Source organism: Pristiophorus japonicus, chromosome 20 (genome assembly GCF_044704955.1).
Source record: "Pristiophorus japonicus isolate sPriJap1 chromosome 20, sPriJap1.hap1, whole genome shotgun sequence".
Classification (NCBI taxonomy): domain Eukaryota; kingdom Metazoa; phylum Chordata; class Chondrichthyes; family Pristiophoridae; genus Pristiophorus; species Pristiophorus japonicus.
In genome coordinates, this window is record NC_091996.1 from 79221891 (window position 1) to 79237518 (window position 15628).

A 15628-nucleotide genomic window follows, 5' to 3' on the forward strand; every position below is an offset into this window, starting at 1 on the left:
TGGAAGACCAGCACGAAGAGTAGTGCAAGGAAGGTAGTGCAGGGGTCCCATCTGGTCATCCCCCTGCAAAACAGATACACTGCTTTGAGTGCTGTTGAGGGGGATGACTCATCAGGAGAGGGCAGCAGCAGCCAAGTTCATGGCACCGTGGCTGGCTCTGCTGCACAGGAGGGCAGGAAAAAGAGTGGGAGAGCAATAGTGATGGGGGATTCAATTGTGAGAGGAAAAGATAGGCGTTTCTGTGGCCACAACCGAGACTCCAGGATGGCATGTTGCCTCCCTGGTGCAAGGGTCAAGGATGTCTCGGAGCGGGTGCAGGACATTCTAAAAAGGGAGGGAGAACAGCCAGTTGTCGTGGTGCACATTGGTACCAACGACATAGGTAAAAAAAAGGGATGAAGTCCTAAGAAATGAATTTAAGGAGCTAGGAGCCAAATTAAAAAGTTGGACCTCAAAAGTAGTAATCTCGGGATTGCTATCAGTGCCACGTGATAGTCAGAATAGGAATCGCAGGATAGCGCAGATGAATACGTGGCTTGAGCAGTGGTGCAGCAGGGAGGGATTCAAATTCCTGAGGCATTGGAACGGGTTCTGGGGGAGGTGGGACCAGTACAAACCGGACGGTCTGCACCTGGGCAGGACCGGAACCAATGTCCTGGGGGGAGTGTTTGCTAGTGCTGTTGGGGAGGAGTTAAACTAATATGGCAGGGCGATGGGAACCAATGCAGGGAGACAGAGGGAAACAAAAAGGAGACAAAAGCAAAAGACAGAAAGGAGATGAGGAAAAGTGGAGGGCAGAGAAACCCAAGAAAAAGAACGAAAAGGGCCACTGTACAGCAAAATTCTAAAAGGACAAAGGGTGTTAAAAAAACAAGCCTGAAGGCTTTGTGTCTTAATGCAAGGAGTATCCATAATAAGGTGGATGAATTAACTGTGCAAATAGATGTTAACAAATATGATATGATTGGGATTACGGAGACGTGGCTCCAGGATGATCAGGGCTGGGAACTCAACATCCAGGGGTATTCAACATTCAGGAAGGATAGAACAAAAGGAAAAGGAGGTGGGGTAGCATTGCTGGTTAAAGAGGAGATTAATGCAATAGTTAGGAAAGACATTAGCTTGGATGATGTGGAATCTATATGGGTAGAGCTGCAGAACACCAAAGGGCAAAAAACGTTAGTGGGAGTTGTGTACAGACCTCCAAACAATAATAGTGATGTTGGGGAGGGCATCAAACAGGAAATTAGGGGTTATCATGCAATAAAGGTGCAGCAGTTATAATGGGTGACTTTAATATGCACATAGATTGGGCTAACCAAACTGGAAGCAATACGGTGGAGGAGGATTTCCTAGAGTGCATAGGGGATGGTTTTCCAGACCAATATGTCGAGGAACCAACTAGGGAGGAGGCCATCTTAGACTGGGTGTTGTGTAATAAGAGAGGATTAATTAGCAATCTCGTTGTGCGATGCCCCTTGGGGAAAAGTGACCATAATATGGTGGAATTCTGCATTAGGATGGAGAATGAAACAGTTAATTCAGAGACAATGGTCCAGAACTTAAAGAAGGGTAACTTTGAAGGTATGAGGCGTGAATTGGCTAGGATAGATTGGCGAATGATACTTAAGGGTTTGACTGTGGATGGGCAATGGCAGACATTTAGAGACCGCATGGTTGAACTACAACAATTGTATATTCCTGTCTGGCGTAAAAATAAAAAAGGGAAGGGGGCTTAACCTTGGCTATCAAGGGAAATCAGGGATAGTATTAATGCCAAGGAAGTGGCATACAAATTGGCCAGAAATAGCAGCGAACCCGGGGACTGGGAGAAATTTAGAACTCAGCAGAGGAGGACAAAGGGTTTGATTAGGGCAGGGAAAATGGAGTACGAGAAGAAGCTTGCACGGAACATTAAGACGGATTGCAAAAGTTTCTATAGATATGTAAAGAGAAAAAGGTTAGTAAAGACAAAAGTAGGTCCCCTGCAGTCAGAATCAGTGGAAGTCATAACGGGGAACAAAGAAATGGCAGACCAATTGAACAAGTACTTTGGTTCGGTATTCACTAAGGAGGACACAAACAACCTTCCATTTAGGACCGAAATGAGGAGAAACTTCTTCACCCAGAGAGTGGAATTCTCTACCACAGAAAGTTGTTGAGGCCAATTCACTAAATATATTCAAATGGGAGTTAGATGAAGTCCTTACTACTAGGGGGATCAAGGGGTATGGCGAGAAAGTGGGAAGGGGGTACTGAGGTTGCATGTTCAGCCATGAACTCATTGAATGGCGGTGCAGGCTAGAAGGGCCGAATGGCCTACTCCTGCACCTATTTTTTATGTTTCTATGTTTCTATAAGGAGAAATTAGGGGAGATGGAGGTAGGTTTTAATAAGTACATAAGAACATAAGAAATAGGAGCAGGAGTTGGCCACTTGACCCCTCGAGCCTGCTCCTGATCTGATCTGATCTTGGGCTCAGCTCCACTTTTCTGCCTGTTCCCCATAACCCTTTACTCCCTTAAAGTTCAAAAATCTGTCTATCTCCACCTTAAATATATTCAATGACCCAGCCTCCACAGCTCTCTGGGGCGGAGAATTCCACAGATTTATAACCCTCTGAGAGAAGAAATTCCCCCTCACCTCAGTTCTAAATGGGCGGCCCCTTATTCTGAAACTATTCCCTCTAGTTCTGGATTCCCCCACGAGTGAAAACATCCTCTCTGCACCTACCTTGTTGAGCCCCCTCAGAATCTTTTATGTTTCAGTAAGATCACCTCGCATTCTTCTCAACTCCAATGAGTATTGGCCCAACCTGCTTTAGAAGTCAACCCCCTCATCTCCGGAATCAACCTAGTGAACCTTCTCTGAACAGCCTCCAATGCAAGTTATATATTTTCTTAAATAAGGAGACCAAAACTGTACGTAGTACTCTAGGTGTGGCCTCACCAATACCCTGTATAGTTGTAGCAGGACCTTTGCTTTTATACTCCATCCCCGGCGATTTGCCTTCCTGATTACTTGCTGTACCTACATAGTAACTTTTTGTGTTTCATTCACAAGGACCCCCAGGTCCCTCTGTAATGCAGAATTTTGGAGTTTCTCTCCATTTAAATAATAATTTGCTTTTTTATTTTTCCTGCCAAAATGCATAATCTCATACTTTGCCACGTTATGCTCCATCTGCCAAATGTGTGCCCACTCACTATATCCCTTTGCAGATTTTTTGTGTCCTCCTCACAACTTGCTTTCCCAACCATCTTTGTATCATCAGCAAACTTGGCGACATTACACTCGCTCCCTTCATCCAAGTTAAGGAGCATCTTAAAGGAGGAAAGAGAGGTGGAGAGATGGAGAAATTTAGGGATGAATGCCAGAGCTTAGGGCCTAGGCAGCTGAAGGCATGGCCAGCAATGGTGGAGCGATTAATATCAAGGATGCTCAAAAAGCCAGAATTAGAGGGATGCAAATATCTCAGGGGGTTGTGGGGCTGGAGGAGATTGCAGAGATAGGGAGAGGCAAGTCCATGGAAGGATTCGAAAACAAGGATGAGAATTTAAAAATCAAGGTGTTCCTTAATCGGGAGACAATGTAGGTCAGCGAGCACATAGGTGATGGGTGAACGGGACTTGATGCGAGTTAGGACACGGGCAGCCGAGTTTTGGATGGACTCAAGTTAATGTAAGGTAGAACATGGTAGGCCAGCTTGGAGTGTATTGGAATAATCCTGTCTAGGGGTAACAAAGGCATGGATGAGGGCTTCAGCACGGATGAGCTGAGGCAGGGAAATGTTACGGAGGTGGAAATAGACAGTCTTAAATAAGGCGTGGATATGTGGTCAGAAGCTCATTCGGGGTCAGATATGATTCCAAGGTTGCAAACTGTCTGGTTCAGCCTCAGACAGATACTAGGGAGCGGGATGGAGTCAGTGGCTGGGGAACGGAGTTTGCTCATCTCCAAGACCAATACATCTTCTCTGAGGTCCGTTGCAATGTTTACTGAACGCAGTACCTGTTGGAAAATAACTGTGCTTCTATATAGGTTGAGCATTAAACAATGACTGAATGGCTGACCCGGACACCATGGGCACAATGAAGTTAGTCCGAGAACACATGCAGCTCGACACCCTGCTTCACTGAATTGTGACCTTGAACAAACCGAGAGGGAACAGGAAGATAAGGCAGACACAGAAGCAGCTGTGACAATCGACTTTTGACCACAATACAAACTGAATGAGAATCAACAATGGAGAAGCTGGATTAGATTCATTATGCACAATTAATATTAAACTGACTCAATTAATTTAAGGGTAATGAAAGGGTGGAGAAAGACAGAAATGAGTTGAGTCTGAGAGGGTCAGCGTAACCTTGGGAAAGTATAGATATGGTTGTGGTTTCTGCAGCTGCTGCATTTCTGCGCGGACAGGAGGAAGGAGGTCGTTAGATGATGTACATGCCAACATTAAGCTGTGGAAGACAAAATCAAGACCTTCTTTGGAAAATGAGGTGGATGTACAAAGGAAGAGAATCAGTCAGTTAGCTGACACTTATGGGATTTTGGGGAAACAATAAAAAATGACTGTTAGTGATCCTGGCTGCGAGTCAGAAGAATGTAAAGTTCGAGCCCCACTACACACAGCCCTGGCGAGTGGAGACGGATCACCAGCTCATTCTGGGCTGATATCGGGGACAGGTGTTTCGGGTGGGTGGGTGGGTGGGGGGCCCATTGTATTGGGGACAGGTGTGTCGGGTGGGTGAGTGGGGGGCCCAGTGTATCGGGGACAGGTGTGTCGGGTGGGTGAGTGGGGGGCCCAGTGTATTGGGGACAGGTGTGTCGGGTGGGTGGGGGGCCCAGTGTATCGGGGACAGGTGTGTCGGGTGGGTGAGTGTGGGGCCCAGTGTATCGGGGACAGGTGTGTCGGGTGGGTGAGTGGGGGGCCCAGTGTATTGGGACAGTTGTGTCGGGTGGGTGGGGGGGCCCAGTGTATCGGGGACAGGTGTGTCAGTTGGGTGAGTGGGGAGCCCAGTGTATCGGGGACAGGTGTGTCGGGTGGTTGGGGGGCACAGTGTATCAGGGACAGGTGTGTCGGGGGGTGTGGAGGGCCCAGTGTATCAGCAACAGGTGTGTTGGGTGGGTGGGTGGGGGGCCCAGTGTATCAGGAACAGGTATGTCGGGTGGGTTGGGGCCCAGTGTATCGGGGACAGGTGTGTCGGGTGGGTGAGTGTGGGGCCCAGTGTATCGGGAACAGGTGTGTCGGGTGGGTGAGTGGGGGGCCCAGTGTATTGGGGACAGTTGTGTCGGGTGGGTGGGGGGCCCAGTGTATCGGGGACAGGTGTGTCGGGTGGGTGAGTGGGGGGCCCAGTGTATCGGGGACAGGTGTGTCGGGTGGGTGAGTGGAGGGCCCAGTGTATTGGGGACAGTTGTGTCGGGTGGGTGGGTGGCCCTGTGTATCGGGGACTGGTGTGTCGGGTGGGTGGGTGGGAGGCCCAGTGTATCAGGGACAGGTGTGTCGGGTGGGTGAGGGGCCCTGTGTATCGGGGACAGGTGTGTCGGGTGGGTGGGTGGGGGGCCCAGTGTATCAGGGACAGGTGTGTCGGGTGGGTGGGTTGGTGGCCCAGTGTATCAGGGACAGGTGTGTCGGGTGGGTGGGTGGGTGGGTGGCCCTGTGTATCGGGGACAGGTGTGTCGGGTGGGTGGGTGGGTGGGTGGCCCTGTGTATCGGGGACAGGTGTGTCGGGTGGGTGGGTGGGGGCCCAGTGTATCAGGGACAGGTGTGTCGGGTGGGTGGGTGGGTGGGTGGCCCTGTGTATCGGGGACAGGTGTGTCGGGTGGGTGGGTGGGGGCCCAGTGTATCAGGGACAGGTGTGCCGGGTGGGTGGGTGGGGGGCCCAGTGTATCAGGGACAGGTGTGTCGGGTGGGTAGGGGGTCCAGTGTCTCAGGGACAGATGTGTCGGGTGGGTGGGTGGGGGGCCCAGTGTATCAGGGACAGGTGTGTCGATTGAGTGGGTGGGGGGCCCAGTGTATCGGGGACAGGTGTGTTGGTTGGGTGGGGGGCCCAGTGTATCAGGGACAGGTGTGTCGGGTGGGTGGGTGGGGGGCCCAGTATATCAGGGGCAGGTGTCGGGTGGGTGGGGGGCTCAGTGTATCAGGGCCAGGTGTCGGGTGGGTGTGGGCCCAGTGTATCGGGGACAGGTGTGTCGGGTGGGTGGGTGGGGGGCCAAGTGTATCGGGGACAGGTGTCGGGTGGGTGGGGGCCCCAGTGTATCAGGAACAGGTGTGTCGAGTGGGTGGGGGGCCCAGTGTATCAGGGACAGGTGTGTCGAGTGGGTGGGGGGCCCAGTGAATCGGGGACAGGTGTGTCGGGTGGGTGGGAGGCCCAGTGTATCAGGGACAGGTGTATCGGGTGGGTGGGTGGGGGGCCCAGTGTATCAGGGACAGGTGTGTCGGGTGGGTAGGGGGCCCAGTGTCTCAGGGACAGATGTGTCGGGTGGGTGGGTGGGGGGCCCAGTGTATCAGGGACAGGTGTGTCGATTGAGTGGGTGGGAGGCCCAGTGTATCGGAGACAGGTGTGTCGGTTGGGTGGGGGGGCCCAGTGTATCAGGGCCAGGTGTCGGGTGGGTGTGGGCCCAGTGTATCGGGGACAGGTGTGTTGGGTGGGTGGGTGGGTGGGGGGCCCAGTGTATCGGGGACAGGTGTGTCGGGTGGGTGGGTGGGGGGCCCAGTGTATCGGGGACAGGTGTGTTGGGTGGGTGGGTGGGTGGGGGGCCCAGTGTATCGGGGACAGGTGTGTCGGGTGGGTGGGTGGGGGGCCCAGTGTATCGGGGACAGGTGTGTTGGGTGGGTGGGTGTGGGCCCAGTGTATCGGGGACAGGTGTGTCGGGTGGGTGGGTGGGGGGCCCAGTGTATCGGGGACAGGTGTGTTGGGTGGGTGGGTGGGTGGCCCAGTGTATCGGGGACAGGTGTGTTGGGTGGGTGGGTGGGGGGCCCAGTGTATCGGGGACAGGTGTTTCGGGTGGGTGGGTGGGGAGGCCCAGTGTATCGGTGACAGGTGTGTCGGGTGGGTGGGGAGCCCAGTGTATCGGGGACAGGTGTGTCGAGTGGGTGGGGGGCCCAGTTTATCAGGGACAGGTGTGTCGGGTGGCTGCAGAGCCCCCCCCCCCCCCATTGTACGAGTTGTGGCAACTCATAAAAGTCTCCAGGTTAAGGACTCACCAACTTAGCAGCTGTTATCAGAATGGTCCTGGCCATGGAAGGAGCATTACCCAGCCTGTGAATCCGCCCACTATTTCACACTGTTCTCCAAGGGAAGACACAAAGGTTGTGAACAGTCTAGCTCAGCCTCAGACAGAATTTGGGGAGAGGGATGGAGTCAGTGGTTCGGGAACGGAGTTTGTGGCGGGGACCGAAAACAATGGCCTTGGTCTTCCCAATATTCAATTGGAGAAAATTTCTACTCATCCAGAACTGGCTGGCGGACAAGCACTCTGACAATTTAGGGACTGTGGAGGGGTTAGAGAAGTGGCAGTGAGGTAAAGCTGGGTGTCATCAGCGTACATGGAGAAATTGACGCTGTGTTTTCGGACGATGTTGCCAAGGAGCAAGATGTAGTTGAGGACTAGGAGGGGTGAAGGATAGATCCCTGGGGAATACCAGAGGTAACGGTGCGGGACCGGGAAGAGAAGCCTTTGCAGGTGATTCTCTGGCAACGATTGATGGATAAGAATGGAACCAGATGTGTGCAGTCCCACTCAGCTGGACGACAGTGGAGAGGCGTTGGAGATGTATAGAGTTGTCAACTGTGTCAAAGTCTGCAGACAAGTCAAGAAGGACGAGGAGCGATAGGTAGCCTTTGTCACAGCCACAAAGGATGTAATTTACGCTTTTGATAAGAGCCATCTTGCTACGGTGGCAAGCGCGGAATCTGGATTGTAGGCATTCAAACATGGAATTGCGAGAAAGATGGGCTCGGATTCGATACAGAGTAAAGCTACCTCTACACTGTCCCATCAAACACTCCCAGGGCAGGTATAACACGGGGTTAGATACAGAGTAAAGTTCCCTCTACACTGTCCCATCAAACACTCCCAGGGCAGGTACAGCACGGGGTTAGATACAGAGTAAAGTTCCCTCTACACTGTCCCATCAAACACTCCCAGGACAGGTACAGCATGGTTTAGATACACTCTAAAGCCCCCTCTGCATTTCTCCATCAATCACTGCCAGAGCAGGTACAGCACGAGTTAGACACAGAATAAACTTCACTCTACACTCTCCCATCAAACACTCACAGGGTATATACAGGACGGGTTAATCACAGAGTAAAACTCCTTCTACACTGCCCCATTAAACATTTCAAGGGCAGGTACAGCACGGGTTAGATACAGAGTAAAACTCCTTCTATACTGTCCCATTAAACAGAGCAAGTACAGCAAGGGTCAGATATAGAGTAAAGTCCCTCTACAGTGTCTCATCACACACTCTCAGGGCAGGTACAGCACAAGTCAGATACAAAGTAAAGCTATTACTACACTGTCCCATCAAATGCTCAAAGGGCATATACAGCACGGCTTAGTTAGAGAGTAAAGTTCCCTCTACACTGTCCCATCAAACACTCCCAGGGCAGGTACAGCACGGGGTTAGATACAGAGTAAAGCTCCCTCTACACTGTCCCATCAAACACTCCCAGGGCAGGTACAGGGGGTTAGATACAGAGTAAAGCTCCCTCTACACTGTCCCATCAAACACTCCCAGGGCAGGTACAGGGGGTTAGATGCAGAGTAAAGCTCCCTCTACACTGTCCCATCAAACATTCCCAGGGCATGTTACAGCAAGGGTTAGATACAAAGTAAAGCTCCCTCTGCACAGTCCCATCAAACACCCCCAGGGCATGTTACAGCAAGGGTTAGATACAGAGTAAAGCTCCCTCTACACTGTCCCATCAAACACGCCCAGGGCAGGTACACGGGCATGTTACCGATACCTTCCCTGGATCCCAAGTCTAGGAGAAGTGCTCTGGAAAGTATGGGAAGCTCGGACTTGTCCATGAGAGTAACCGACGGTAGAACTGAAATAATCTGGAGTAATGAGCTGTTAGTCGTGGCTCAGTGGTATCACTCGTCTCTGAGTCAGTAGGTTGTGGGTTCAAGTCCACCTCTCGAGGCTGGAGCATAAAATCTAGGCCGACATTCCAATGCAGTACAGAGGGAGCGCTGCATTGGCAGAGGTGCCGTCTTTCACAAAAGACATTCAGCCGCAGCTCCATCTGACCTCTCAAATGGCCGCAAATGATCCCATGAGGTTATTCGAAGAAAAGGGGAGTTCTCCCTGGTGTCCTGGCTACCATTTATCGCTCAACCAACATCACTAAAACAGATTATCTGGTCATTATCACATTGCTGTGTGTGGGAACCTGCTGTGTGCAAATTGGTTGCTGCATTTCCTCCATTACAGCATCGACTGCACTTAAAAGGTATGTCATTGTCTGTAAAGGGCTTTAGAACATCCTGAGGTGGTGAAAGGCACTTTATAAACACAAGTCTTTATTTCACAAAGGTGCAAAAATGGAACAGTCGGTAACAGGTCTTCAATTAAATAAATCAATGAATCAACTCACTGTCGTTAGGAAACAAAGTTGATTGTTTGACATATATCCAGAAAATTAAATTCCAGCCCAGTTATAGGGATTAATTAAATCAGCAGCAACAAACCCAACAGTCAGAGTGAATATGGTTCAGTCCTGGAGGTGATTAACAGCAACAGTTGTTAATACAGATTCTTTTCCACTCAATCTGTTTCAGCGAATACACTGACACACGAACACCTGGCTGCCTTTTCTGTAAAAGACCTTTATTGAAGATTCTCCGGCCGGGACTTGTCAAGACAAAGGAACACTCTCTGTCAAAGCCTGTTTACCTTCCTCTGGACAAGCCCCTTTACAGCACGAAAACACAGCAGTTATACATTTTCAAAACATAACACATTTGATTAGCATTTGGTCTATCCACTCCCTTTCTTCCCCCCCGCCCCCCCCCCCCCCACCCCGAGTATGTCTAATGACAGGAGGAGGTCTCCTAATTAGGGCTGGCCCCGAGGTCAGCTTGTTTATAGCCTCATTAAATTCTCCTTCCTTATCAGAAAAACCTATTTCCTTCTTATCAGTAAAAACCATTACGTTACCCTCTCCTATCCGTGATTGCTTTTTCTTTCCCGTGACCCGTGTTTAACCTCAACTCTCAGTAACCCCTTTTTTTTCTGTTGATTCTGCAACTGTTTACATCTTGACATTTCTTTAGCTATTTTCCCATGATTCCCTATCTCCATCCTTCTGCCACATTGACAATTCTTCTGTACACATTCTAATTACCCACTTTTATCATTCCATGATAACCCTGGTGACTATTCCAGGAGTATCGCATTCAGCCGTTCGCACTCTCTTTTCTGATCCCCCTTGTTGTCTGCGAGTCCGCCTCGAGCCTCTTCGCAAGGTCTTATCAATGTCTGTTTAGGTTCTCACATTGTATCCTGTCGGAATATTATTGAATTGATAACTTCTGGAGCCTTGGTACAAGGCCGAAGAGAGGCCTTTTACCTCCTTATGGGCCAGTGCAGGAACAATCACTTTAACCCTTGTCCCGTTGGTATCTCTAATGCCAAATTTCTCTTACAATTCCCCCCTTTTGGTCCTTGGCTATACACCAAGCTGACCATATTTCCCAATAACTATCTCCCTGTAGGCAAGTTCCAGATAGGTTCGTTCACCTGGGTGGCCATCTCCCAAGCTTTGGGACCTCCTGAAACCTTATATAAGGTAAGTCCTACCTGTAGGACTGCTTAAATTTTCATCCCTTATGGCCTTAATCATAGTGCTTGCCCTGACTTATCGTTTGGCCTGTTTAATTCGTGCACATGTTAATCCCATCATGATCATCAGAACCAGACCCTGTATTACAACAAGTACATGTGATATTATTCTTATCCATGGGTGAATTTGAATATTAAGTCCAATGTCCTACAGCTTTGAGTACCAGGGCTGATCAGCCAGCATTGCGTTAGTGTCTCTCTGTAAGTTCTCTATTTCTTCCATCAGCCGGACATACTGTCGTCTTTGATTCTGGATTCCTTGCACCAAACATAATTGTTCCTCATTTAGTTCCGGCATCTGTTTGCCTTGCGGTTCTCATACCGCCTCTTCGTACCCTTCTCGGAGGGTATCTGTGATTGTTCCGTCGATGATTTCCGTTGTCTCGGGATATATGTGGTATCCATTTACATCTATTTTTCCCATGGGCCTGAAACAGAAGTTAGGGTTGGTGATGACACGGGGTGACTCCTCCCCTGGTCTTAATCGTTGGGTTGGCTGCTCCTGTGCTCCATTCCCTTGTGGAGCAGCGATTGTTTCGGAATCGTGTTTGAGAGGAGTGATACTCAACATGCATCCATTTGTTTGGTGGAATCTGCAATTATCATTCGTCATTCGTGGCGTACATCGACATAAAACCACTTGATTAATTTTATAGCAGTCAATTATGTCAATGCCTTTGGTACTATTATTAATTTTAATCACCCGTCTGGCAGGCTGACGGTAATGTAACCGAGTTTGGTCTCTCACTTCACCAATATTATCGATCTGATATAAGGGGTCTCCCTTTGTTACATCATACTGTGGTATGGACAACATAAATCCGATCATATTCACCCGCCCAGTAATACATCTAAATTTTAGCACCCATGCGTGACTATTCCTTCGTACCTCGCATGTGTTATTCATTTTTTTATCGAGAGTCCAATTGTTAAGTATGCTGTTCGGAATCCAATCTGGTATGTCTCCATTCTGGAGTTGCTCCAAATTATGTTGTACCTCACTTAATATCCAGGCCCCATACCCGGAGAAAACTATCTCAGCCTGTAATCGTTTACTTATATCTTTCCCCATTGCGTGGATCAATGTTATTGTCTTGGCATTTCGGCAATGTATGGGCCACTTGTAACAGTTCCCCTTCCACGTCATCTCCCAACCGCGCTTGTAGGGCTTGGTTATCCAAGTCCCTCCCCAGTAAATCACTTAAGACTACGCCATTAAGTTGTTAACCCGGTCGTATATTGCATACAGGCCGATGGAATTCATCGTCATAACCTGCCGCATAACCCGTGCCTAGTGTTTCCAGCATTCCCCTTTTTGCTCCGTTCTGTTCCCACCCTTCTGTTTCTTGCGGGGTGGATTTGGCTGCTTGTTTAGATTCGTCCGCCCAGGCATGAGCTTCTAGAACTGAAATTCCACCCAGTTGGATTTCTGCGCCCTTCCCCTTTTGGTCCTATGAACTTGCTCCTGTCCTCGGAATCTACTGGCGCCCATGGCATCGGCAGCCTGCTGCATTACAACCTTACTTAATACACTATACATAGCCATGCGTTAAAATAAGTTCTGTCCTTGCTCCAGTCCTTGGCTGCTGGGTTGCATATTTCGGCAGTCAAATTAAACAAAGCTAGTTCATGTAGTTGTGCCTTTCCTGCGGGTGCTATATCTATCGTAGTCCATCTGTATTATCCAGTGCCTGCGTGGGTCTCAAGGTTCCCAGTATCCTGAGTCTCCAGAGTCAAAGTAGCCGCTGCGGTCCCATCTCGGTGAGTGTTTTATCTGCAAATTTTAGACAGATAGCCTGGTCGTCACCAGGTGTTAGGTTCTGGTCTACTCATCTTTTATCCATGCATGTTGCGGTCACTCTGAAAACTGGAGGTAAGGTTAGGTTGGGTTTGTAGACTACACTTACCCACTGTGGGGTACATTGGCTCTATTGCCATAGGTGATGGTGCTATGGCTGCGCACTGCACTATCCGTCTGGCCCCGTTTTTTAAAAAATCTCTTCCAGCTTATTTATCTTAGCTTTTAACTCTTGAATTTGTTTTGTTTGAGTATCTTTCTTTTATTTGTATCAGGCGAGTATTATTTCATAAGCTCGTTCTGTTTTTATTTTTATTCTGACTATCGCACCATTTCCTCTGTTAGGTGAGTCTTTTTTATTCTATTAAGAAATCCAAATTAATAATGTCCTGTATAAAACAGCTGTCAATGGAAAGGGTTAACTCCTTTACAGGTTTGTAAGAAAGCCTGATGTCATTACGTGACTTCACGTAATCATCGGAAAAATTCTTCTTTTTTAAGTCTTTGTGCCTTCAAAACTTGCTTAGAAATTAGGAATCCGTTAAAATAGCAGAAATCATTAGTAAAGCCGTCATAATAAAAGTCTTCTCATCAGGAAAGATGGCATTTTAGAGTAAACTCCAATGTTTTCTTAACTTCTAATTGCCAAAGATTTTTTTTGATTGATTTAAAACGAGACCACACATTTTTAATAGCTATTTTGTTTACTGAAATCCAATTTTCACACACGCTGTGTACATTCTAACATTTCGTTTTCTTTTACGGTCTCGTTCACTGGGCAAATCTTGTGTTTTATTTCTCTCTTAGCACAAAATCTAAACATCTGTGCCAGTTCCATTTTCTATAAGAATTTTAAAATTTTGTAAGATTCTCTAATTCCCAATTCTTTCTGTGCTGAGTTCGCATAGCTTAGATCTTTTCTTCTTGTTATTTTCAAAACCCTCCTGCTTGTTTAGACTGTTCGGGACTTTTCTTGATAAACAACGTCCATTTTGGAAATCTATCAAACTGCAGTGAAACTTTCTCGTAATTTAAAATCATTATCAATGGAGAGAGTCTCTTACTTCTTCAAAATCTTTTTTTTTCAATTAAACCAACATCTTTTTCACAGCCGATATCAACTAGTATTTAGTAAGTTATGTCTTTTTCCATCGCAAACATCCCTTTTTTTTCCAGCACCTAATTAGTGCGTTACGTCTTTTTTCCAGATCACCTTTCTTCAAATCAGGTTTTGGATTTTACACGGAGGGCTCGTGTCTCTGTAAATTTGTTAATTTAAAATCATCAGACAATCAAAGACACTTTTCCTTTCAAATTGTTCAATTTGTTTTCTTTCAAAGTTGCGTCTTTATCTTTTTTCTTTTCTCCATAACTAGAACAGAGTCTGGCACATAGGCTTTGAGGGCTGCTTTTATTATCTCAAAATGTTCCAGTTTCAAGGTCGTTAAAATGACTTTTTCTAAACTGCTAAAGCTTGCTGTTTTAACATTTTCAAAAGTCCCCTTTACACCTTCGCAGATAGCTAGCCACTCAGCCAGGAGTTTGACCTGATCCCTGAAGGTATTTCTAGATTGTTTCCAAACCTTTTAGTTTTATTTCCTCCTTTTTTCTTTAAGAGATCAGATTTAATTTAATAATTTTTTTTTAGTTTGAATCCACCTCAGTATTTTGCTGTGCCTTCTCTTAATATCTCAAAATCCCAATTCAAATTTTGTAATTTCAATCTTTATTTAAAACTCTTTTTTTTGAGGTAGAAGCTTTTTAAAAAGGCATTCTTTATCTCATTCCTAGACAAAATTTATGTCTTTCAACCCAATGTAATCAATCATTGCATGTTTTCTTTCGACAAGTAAGTGAACGTGTCAAATAAATTCTTTCTTTTCAACCACCGGGACCATGTATTTTTTTTATCTTTTACTCAACAAACCTATCCTTTGTGCATTTCCTAGCTCCGTAACTTATCATCCGAATATATCCACACCTGTGTTCCTAACTTAAAATGTCTTAAAACTTCCCACATACAGGACAACACTACAAAGGGTTGAAAAAACTTTCACTCTGTTTGGAGAAGTGGGTGGAGCTAAAATAAACAGACAGCTGCACCACTCTTCCAAACAGGCTTTTAGAAACATGAAAACATAAAAATTAATTCCGCAGTCAAAAATTCACACAAGGACTCTCACTCAACGACAGACATTCACAAAAGTCTCTCTTTATTCAACAAAGCTTATTAATTATTTTTTTTCTTTGGCCGGCTCTATTTTTGGATCCATGATTGCTCATTCCCGCGTCGCCGTGCGGTGAAGAAATATTTTATCCTTACACAATTCCTTTTATCCTTACACAATTTCTCGCGTTGCCCCGCGATTTAATTTTACACAATTCCTCACGTCGCCCCGCGATTTAGTTTTACACAATTCCTCGCGTCGGCCGGCGATTTAGTTTTACACAATTCCTCACATCGCCCCGCGGTGTTCCTATTCGTGATAGTCTATTTCCCTTTCCTTCCGCGTCGCCCCACGGTTTCCTAAGTTAAAAGGTATTTGCCAGATTGACCTGGATCTCGTTCGGATGCTACCTGAGAACCAGCGAGTGGCAAAACTTTCTTCAGACTTTTGGGACTGGAGGAAACCGAAGTGGTATTTAAAAAGTATTCACTCTGGTGGCCATTTTCCTCCCGTCTCGTCCGAGGCTAGTATGGCTCTTAATTTGCAAGTCCGCGGCGTTCATCCGTTGAGATCCCACTTCTGACACCAAATGTTAATACGGATTCTTTTTCCCTCAATCTTTTCCAGCAAATACACTGATACACGAACACCTGGCTGCCTTTTCTGTAAAACACCTTTATTGAAGATTCTCCAGCCGGGACTTGTCAAGACAAAGGAACACTCTCTGTCAAAGCCTGTTTACCTTCCTCTGGACAAGCCCCTTTACAGCACGAAAACACAGCAGTTATACATTTTCAAAAC